Consider the following 10,620-nt stretch of genomic DNA (forward strand, 5'->3'; position numbering starts at 1 on the left):
TCCCATCACCATCATGGACAGCATCCCATCACCATCATGGACAGCATCCCATCCCCATCATGGACAGCATCCCATCCCCATCATGGACAGCATCCCATCCCCATCATGGACAGCATCCCATCCCCATCATGGACAGCATCCCATCCCCATCAGGGACAGCATCCCATCACCATCATGGACAGCATCCCATCACCATCATGGACAGCATCCCATCACCATCATGGACAGCATCCCATCACCATCATGGACAGCATCCCATCCCCATCATGGACAGCATCCCATCCCCATCATGGACAGCATCCCATCACCATCAGGGACAGCATCCCATCCCCATCATGGACAGCATCCCATCCCCATCATGGACAGCATCCCATCCCCATCATGGACAGCATCCCATCACCATCAGGGACAGCATCCCATCACCATCATGGACAGCATCCCATCCCCATCATGGACAGCATCCCATCCCCATCATGGACAGCATCCCATCACCATCAGGGACAGCATCCCATCCCCATCATGGACAGCATCCCATCCCCATCATGGACAGCATCCCATCCCCATCATGGACAGCATCCCATCACCATCAGGGACAGCATCCCATCCCCATCATGGACAGCATCCCATCCCCATCATGGACAGCATCCCATCCCCATCATGGACAGCATCCCATCCCCATCATGGACAGCATCCCATCACCATCATGGACAGCATCCCATCCCCATCATGGACAGCATCCCATCCCCATCATGGACAGCATCCCATCCCCATCATGGACAGCATCCCATCACCATCATGGACAGCATCCCATCACCATCATGGACAGCATCCCATCACCATCATGGACAGCATCCCATCCCCATCATGGACAGCATCCCATCCCCATCATGGACAGCATCCCATCACCATCATGGACAGCATCCCATCCCCATCATGGACATCCATCACCATCATGGACAGCATCCCATCCCCATCATGGACAGCATCCCATCCCCATCATGGACAGCATCCCATCACCATCATGGACAGCATCCCATCACCATCATGGACAGCATCCCATCCCCATCATGGACAGCATCCCATCACCATCATGGACAGCATCCCATCCCCATCATGGACAGCATCCCATCACCATCATGGACAGCATCCCATCACCATCATGGACAGCATCCCATCACCATCATGGACAGCATCCCATCACCATCATGGACAGCATCCCATCACCATCATGGACATCCATCACCATCAGGGACAGCATCCCATCCCCATCATGGACATCCATCACCATCAGGGACAGCATCCCATCCCCATCATGGACAGCATCCCATCCCCATCATGGACAGCATCCCATCACCATCAGGGACAGCATCCCATCCCCATCATGGACAGCATCCCATCCCCATCATGGACAGCATCCCATCACCATCAGGGACAGCATCCCATCCCCATCATGGACAGCATCCCATCACCATCAGGGACAGCATCCCATCACCATCAGGGACAGCATCCCATCACCATCATGGACAGCATCCCATCACCATCAGGGACAGCATCCCATCACCATCATGGACATCCATCACCATCATGGACAGCATCCCATCCCCATCATGGACAGCATCCCATCCCCATCAGGGACAGCATCCCATCCCCATCATGGACAGCATCCCATCACCATCAGGGACAGCATCCCATCACCATCAGGGACAGCATCCCATCACCATCATGGACAGCATCCCATCACCATCAGGGACAGCATCCCATCACCATCATGGACATCCATCACCATCATGGACAGCATCCCATCCCCATCAGGGACAGCATCCCATCACCATCATGGACATCCATCACCATCATGGACAGCATCCCATCCCCATCATGGACAGCATCCCATCCCCATCATGGACAGCATCCCATCCCCATCATGGACAGCATCCCATCCCCATCATGGACAGCATCCCATCCCCATCATGGACAGCATCCCATCCCCATCATGGACAGCATCCCATCACCATCATGGACAGCATCCCATCACCATCATGGACAGCATCCCATCACCATCATGGACAGCATCCCATCACCATCATGGACAGCATCCCATCACCATCAGGGACAGCATCCCATCACCATCATGGACAGCATCCCATCCCCATCATGGACAGCATCCCATCCCCATCATGGACAGCATCCCATCCCCATCATGGACAGCATCCCATCACCATCAGGGACAGCATCCCATCACCATCATGGACAGCATCCCATCCCCATCATGGACAGCATCCCATCCCCATCATGGACAGCATCCCATCACCATCATGGACAGCATCCCATCACCATCATGGACAGCATCCCATCACCATCAGGGACAGCATCCCATCACCATCAGGGACAGCATCCCATCCCCATCATGGACAGCATCCCATCACCATCATGGACAGCATCCCATCACCATCATGGACAGCATCCCATCACCATCATGGACAGCATCCCATCCCCATCATGGACAGCATCCCATCACCATCATGGACATCCATCACCATCAGGGACAGCATCCCATCACCATCAGGGACAGCATCCCATCACCATCAGGGACAGCATCCCATCACCATCAGGGACAGCATCCCATCACCATCAGGGACAGCATCCCATCACCATCAGGGACAGCATCCCATCACCATCATGGACATCCATCACCATCATGGACAGCATCCCATCACCATCATGGACATCCATCACCATCAGGGACAGCATCCCATCACCATCAGGGACAGCATCCCATCACCATCATGGACATCCATCACCATCATGGACAGCATCCCATCCCCATCATGGACATCCATCACCATCATGGACAGCATCCCATCACCATCATGGACAGCATCCCATCACCATCATGGACATCCATCACCATCATGGACAGCATCCCATCACCATCATGGACATCCATCACCATCATGGACAGCATCCCATCACCATCATGGACAGCATCCCATCCCCATCATGGACAGCATCCCATCCCCATCATGGACAGCATCCCATCCCCATCATGGACAGCATCCCATCACCATCATGGACAGCATCCCATCACCATCAGGGACAGCATCCCATCACCATCAGGGACAGCATCCCATCCCCATCATGGACAGCATCCCATCACCATCATGGACAGCATCCCATCACCATCATGGACAGCATCCCATCACCATCATGGACAGCATCCCATCCCCATCATGGACAGCATCCCATCACCATCATGGACAGCATCCCATCACCATCATGGACATCCATCACCATCAGGGACAGCATCCCATCACCATCATGGACATCCATCACCATCAGGGACAGCATCCCATCACCATCAGGGACAGCATCCCATCACCATCAGGGACAGCATCCCATCACCATCAGGGACAGCATCCCATCACCATCAGGGACAGCATCCCATCACCATCAGGGACAGCATCCCATCACCATCATGGACATCCATCACCATCATGGACAGCATCCCATCACCATCATGGACATCCATCACCATCATGGACATCCATCACCATCATGGACAGCATCCCATCACCATCATGGACAGCATCCCATCCCCATCATGGACAGCATCCCATCCCCATCATGGACAGCATCCCATCACCATCATGGACAGCATCCCATCCCCATCATGGACAGCATCCCATCACCATCAGGGACATCCATCACCATCATGGACAGCATCCCATCCCCATCATGGACAGCATCCCATCACCATCATGGACAGCATCCCATCCCCATCATGGACAGCATCCCATCCCCATCATGGACAGCATCCCATCACCATCATGGACAGCATCCCATCCCCATCATGGACAGCATCCCATCACCATCATGGACAGCATCCCATCACCATCATGGACAGCATCCCATCACCATCATGGACAGCATCCCATCACCATCATGGACAGCATCCCATCACCATCAGGGACATCCATCACCATCATGGACAGCATCCCATCACCATCATGGACATCCATCACCATGGACCATCACCATCCCCATCATGGACATCCATCACCATGGACCATCACCATCCCCATCATGGACAGCGTGGTTCCAGGGGGTCCCTGACATCCCATCCCCATCATGGACATCATGGACATCACCATCCCATCCCATCACCATCATGGACAGCGCGCGTATTTCCAGAGTTATAAGGCTTTGAAAATCCTGAACAGAAGTCTGTGGGGCCGTGTGCAAAGATCCCATAGCTGGGGGTGATGGAGCCATTGATTTTATAGCAACAAGACCAATGTTATAAAAAGCAGATTTTCGGCCTTATGGTGTAAACAAATATGTTCGTACCTAGCAGATAACGTCCCATAGCTGGGGTGCATATATATATAGTTCTCAAAATCGGCTATATTTTCATAAGGCTGGAGTGGTGAATGTATGTGTTTTGTAATAAGAGTCGAAGTGCAATATTTGCATCCGAGATGTAGGGGAGTAGAAGTAAAAGAATTGGAAATTGGAAAGTATAAAGTACAAATACCTCACAATTCGTAGTACGGTACAGTACTTAAGTAAGTACTTAAGTAAGTACTTACTGTAAGTGAATGTGCATAGATACTTCCCACCACTGGTTATTTTGGGAGGCCCGCTCGTAGCATCCTAGCGGCCTGCCAGTGGGACCCAGACCCGCAGCTTGAGAACCACTGTCCTATAGCCAGCGTCCTGCCAGGGGGACCCAGACCCGCAGCTTGAGAACCACTGTCCTATAGCCAGGGGCCTGCCAGTGGGACCCAGACCCGCAGCTTGAGAACCACTGTCCTATAGCCAGCGTCCTGCCAGTGGGACCCAGACCCGCAGCTTGAGAACCACTGTCCTATAGCCAGCATCCTAGCGGCCTGCCAGTGGGACCCAGACCCGCAGCTTGAGAACCACTGTCCTATAGCCAGCATCCTAGCGGCCTGCCAGTGGGACCCAGACCCGCAGCTTGAGAACCACTGTCCTATAGCCAGCGTCCTGCCAGTGGGACCCAGACCCGCAGCTTGAGAACCATTCCCACCACTGGTTATTTTGGGAGGCCCGCTCGTAGCATCCTAGCGGCCTGCCAGTGGGACCCAGACCCGCAGCTTGAGAACCACTGTCCTATAGCCAGCGTCCTGCCAGTGGGACCCAGACCCGCAGCTTGAGAACCACTGTCCTATAGCCAGCGTCCTGCCAGTGGGACCCAGACCCGCAGCTTGAGAACCACTGTCCTATAGCCAGCGTCCTGCCAGTGGGACCCAGACCCGCAGCTTGAGAACCACTGTCCTATAGCCAGCGTCCTGCCAGTGGGACCCAGACCCGCAGCTTGAGAACCACTGTCCTATAGCCAGCGTCCTGCCAGTGGGACCCAGACCCGCAGCTTGAGAACCACTGTCCTATAGCCAGCGGCCTGCCAGTGGGACCCAGACCCGCAGCTTGAGAACCACTGTCCTATAGCCAGCGTCCTGCCAGTGGGACCCAGACCCGCAGCTTGAGAACCACTGTCCTATAGCCAGCGGCCTGCCAGTGGGACCCAGACCCGCAGCTTGAGAACCACTGTCCTATAGCCAGCGTCCTGCCAGTGGGACCCAGACCCGCAGCTTGAGAACCACTGTCCTATAGCCAGCGTCCTGCCAGTGGGACCCAGACCCGCAGCTTGAGAACCACTGTCCTATAGCCAGCGTCCTGCCAGTGGGACCCAGACCCGCAGCTTGAGAACCTGTCCTATAGCCAGCGTCTCAGAGTGAGAGGGAACCTAGATGCTGATTTGTGCTAAATTCGTCCCGAGACACATGAGGCCCGTAGTCGGCCAATCGGCTGAGACGCTGACCCCCCTGACCGTTAGCCAATGGCGCACCTCCGTGTGGCTCCTCCCCCCTCCGCCCTGTGCCTTCACACCGTCTCTCTCAGTGTGAGAGCTCGGTGCTCTTGTTGCCATGCCAATGCCCGCATGCTGCACACACACACGCGCACACACACACACACACGCACACACGCACACGCGCGCACACGCGCGCGCACACGCACACACACACACACACACACAATACAGGTGAGAAAGTTAGACCGTTCAACACAAGTCAAGGTTTCTGCTGGCAGAGACGAAGGATTGCACAGCATTGTCTGTCTGTCTGTCTGTCTGTCTGTCTGTCTGTCTGTCTGTCTGTCTGTCTGTCTGTCTGTCTCTTTCTGTCTCACAGGTTGAAAAAGGCTCAGCAGAATCTGCATGTGGCTCTCTGATAACAACCTGTCATTTTAAACTGAATCCATTCTTTTTTGGGTTCAAAAATAATCTCGTTGAATGAGATTATTTTTGGGCCCAAAATGAGTTTAAGGAGAAGGATTACCTATCTGGGTTTTATTTTGAAAATGAAAAGAGAAAAAGTAATCAAATCAACCCAAAGAACAAGATTTTTGTTATTTTCACTAAAGTGCAAACTATACAGACCTCTCAAAAACAATCTAATTAGACCTCACTTCCAGGACTCACTCTGCTAGGCCAGGATGGCTCAGGGTAGAGAGGACAAAGTACAGCAGACTGAGCAGAGTACAGTACAGTGGGCCTGACTTCAACATACCCGGGTGTAGGCCTATACCCGTCAAACTACTGCACTACAGTGGGAGACAGACCATACCCGGGTGTAGGCCTATACCCGTCAAACTACTGCACTACAATGGGAGACAGAACATACCCGGGTGTAGGCCTACCCGTCAAACTACTGCACTACAATGGGAGACAGACCATACCCGGGTGTAGGCCTACCCGTCAAACTACTGCACTACAGTGGGAGACAGACCATACCCGGGTGTAGGCCTATACCCGTCAAACTACTGCACTACAGAGGGCCTGCTCTTCAACATACCCGGGTGTAGGCCTATACCCGTCAAACTACTGCACTACAGTGGGAGACAGAACATACCCGGGTGTAGGCCTATACCCGTCAAACTACTGCACTACAGTGGGAGACAGAACATACCCGGGTGTAGGCCTATACCTGTCAAACTACTGCACTACAGAGGGAGACAGACCATACCCGGGTGTAGGCCTATACCTGTCAAACTACTGCACTACAGAGGGAGACAGACCATACCCGGGTGTAGGCCTATACCCGTCAAACTACTGCACTACAGAGGGAGACAGACCATACCCGGGTGTAGGCCTATACCCGTCAAACTACTGCACTACAGTGGGAGACAGACCATACCCGGGTGTAGGCCTATACCTGTCAAACTACTGCACTACAGTGGGAGACAGACCATACCCGGGTGTAGGCCTATACCCGTCAAACTACTGCACTACAGTGGGCCTGCTCTTCAACATACCCGGGTGTAGGCCTATACCCGTCAAACTACTGCACTACAGTTGGCCTGCTCTTCAACATACCCGGGTGTAGGCCTATACCCGTCAAACTACTGCACTAAATGGGAGACAGACCATACCCGGGTGTAGGCCTACCCGTCAAACTACTGCACTACAGTGGGTGACAGAACATACCCGGGTGTAGGCCTATACCCGTCAAACTACTGCACTACATGGGAGACAGACCATACCCGGGTGTAGGCCTATACCCGTCAAACTACTGCACTACAGAGGGAGACAGAACATACCCGGGTGTAGGCCTATACCCGTCAAACTACTGCACTACAGTGGGAAACAGAACATACCCGGGTGTAGGCCTATACCCGTCAAACTACTGCACTACAGAGGGAGACAGAACATACCCGGGTGTAGGCCTATACCCGTCAAACTACTGCACTACAGTGGGAGACAGACCATACCCGGGTGTAGGCCTATACCCGTCAAACTACTGCACTACAGTGGGAGACAGACCATACCCGGGTGTAGGCCTATACCCGTCAAACTACTGCACTACAGTGGGAGACAGACCATACCCGGATGTAGGCCTATACCTGTCAAACTACTGCACTACAGTGGGAGACAGACCATACCCGGGTGTAGGCCTATACCCGTCAAACTACCGCACTACAGTGGGAGACAGACCATACCCGGATGTAGGCCTATACCCGTCAAACTACTGCACTACAGTGGGAGACAGACCATACCCGGGTGTAGGCCTATACCTGTCAAACTACTGCACTACAGAGGGAGACAGAACATACCCGGGTGTAGGCCTATACCTGTCAAACTACTGCACTACAGAGGGAGACAGAACATACCCGGGTGTAGGCCTATACCCGTCAAACTACTGCACTACAGTGGGAGACATACCATACCCGGGTGTAGGCCTATACCCGTCAAACTACTGCACTACAGTGGGAGACAGACCATACCCGGGTGTAGGCCTATACCCGTCAAACTACTGCACTACAGTGGGTGACAGAACATACCCGGGTGTAGGCCTATACCCGTCAAACTACTGCACTACATGGGAGACAGACCATACCCGGGTGTAGGCCTATACCCGTCAAACTACTGCACTACAGAGGGAGACAGAACATACCCGGGTGTAGGCCTATACCCGTCAAACTACTGCACTACAGTGGGAAACAGAACATACCCGGGTGTAGGCCTATACCCGTCAAACTACTGCACTACAGAGGGAGACAGAACATACCCGGGTGTAGGCCTATACCCGTCAAACTACTGCACTACAGTGGGAGACAGACCATACCCGGGTGTAGGCCTATACCCGTCAAACTACTGCACTACAGTGGGAGACAGACCATACCCGGGTGTAGGCCTATACCCGTCAAACTACTGCACTACAGTGGGAGACAGACCATACCCGGATGTAGGCCTATACCTGTCAAACTACTGCACTACAGTGGGAGACAGACCATACCCGGGTGTAGGCCTATACCCGTCAAACTACCGCACTACAGTGGGAGACAGACCATACCCGGATGTAGGCCTATACCCGTCAAACTACTGCACTACAGTGGGAGACAGACCATACCCGGGTGTAGGCCTATACCTGTCAAACTACTGCACTACAGAGGGAGACAGAACATACCCGGGTGTAGGCCTATACCTGTCAAACTACTGCACTACAGAGGGAGACAGAACATACCCGGGTGTAGGCCTATACCCGTCAAACTACTGCACTACAGTGGGAGACAGACCATACCCGGGTGTAGGCCTATACCCGTCAAACTACTGCACTACAATGGGAGACAGAACATACCCGGGTGTAGGCCTACCCGTCAAACTACTGCACTACAATGGGAGACAGACCATACCCGGGTGTAGGCCTACCCGTCAAACTACTGCACTACAGTGGGAGACAGACCATACCCGGGTGTAGGCCTATACCCGTCAAACTACTGCACTACAGAGGGCCTGCTCTTCAACATACCCGGGTGTAGGCCTATACCCGTCAAACTACTGCACTACAGTGGGAGACAGAACATACCCGGGTGTAGGCCTATACCCGTCAAACTACTGCACTACAGTGGGAGACAGAACATACCCGGGTGTAGGCCTATACCTGTCAAACTACTGCACTACAGAGGGAGACAGACCATACCCGGGTGTAGGCCTATACCTGTCAAACTACTGCACTACAGAGGGAGACAGACCATACCCGGGTGTAGGCCTATACCCGTCAAACTACTGCACTACAGAGGGAGACAGACCATACCCGGGTGTAGGCCTATACCCGTCAAACTACTGCACTACAGTGGGAGACAGACCATACCCGGGTGTAGGCCTATACCTGTCAAACTACTGCACTACAGTGGGAGACAGACCATACCCGGGTGTAGGCCTATACCCGTCAAACTACTGCACTACAGTGGGCCTGCTCTTCAACATACCCGGGTGTAGGCCTATACCCGTCAAACTACTGCACTACAGTTGGCCTGCTCTTCAACATACCCGGGTGTAGGCCTATACCCGTCAAACTACTGCACTAAATGGGAGACAGACCATACCCGGGTGTAGGCCTACCCGTCAAACTACTGCACTACAGTGGGTGACAGAACATACCCGGGTGTAGGCCTATACCCGTCAAACTACTGCACTACATGGGAGACAGACCATACCCGGGTGTAGGCCTATACCCGTCAAACTACTGCACTACAGAGGGAGACAGAACATACCCGGGTGTAGGCCTATACCCGTCAAACTACTGCACTACAGTGGGAAACAGAACATACCCGGGTGTAGGCCTATACCCGTCAAACTACTGCACTACAGAGGGAGACAGAACATACCCGGGTGTAGGCCTATACCCGTCAAACTACTGCACTACAGTGGGAGACAGACCATACCCGGGTGTAGGCCTATACCCGTCAAACTACTGCACTACAGTGGGAGACAGACCATACCCGGGTGTAGGCCTATACCCGTCAAACTACTGCACTACAGTGGGAGACAGACCATACCCGGATGTAGGCCTATACCTGTCAAACTACTGCACTACAGTGGGAGACAGACCATACCCGGGTGTAGGCCTATACCCGTCAAACTACCGCACTACAGTGGGAGACAGACCATACCCGGATGTAGGCCTATACCCGTCAAACTACTGCACTACAGTGGGAGACAGACCATACCCGGGTGTAGGCCTATACCTGTCAAACTACTGCACTACAGAGGGAGACAGAACATACCCGGGTGTAGGCCTATACCTGTCAAACTACTGCACT

This window comes from Electrona antarctica, assembly GCF_951216825.1.
Source record: "Electrona antarctica genome assembly, chromosome: 18".
Classification (NCBI taxonomy): domain Eukaryota; kingdom Metazoa; phylum Chordata; class Actinopteri; order Myctophiformes; family Myctophidae; genus Electrona; species Electrona antarctica.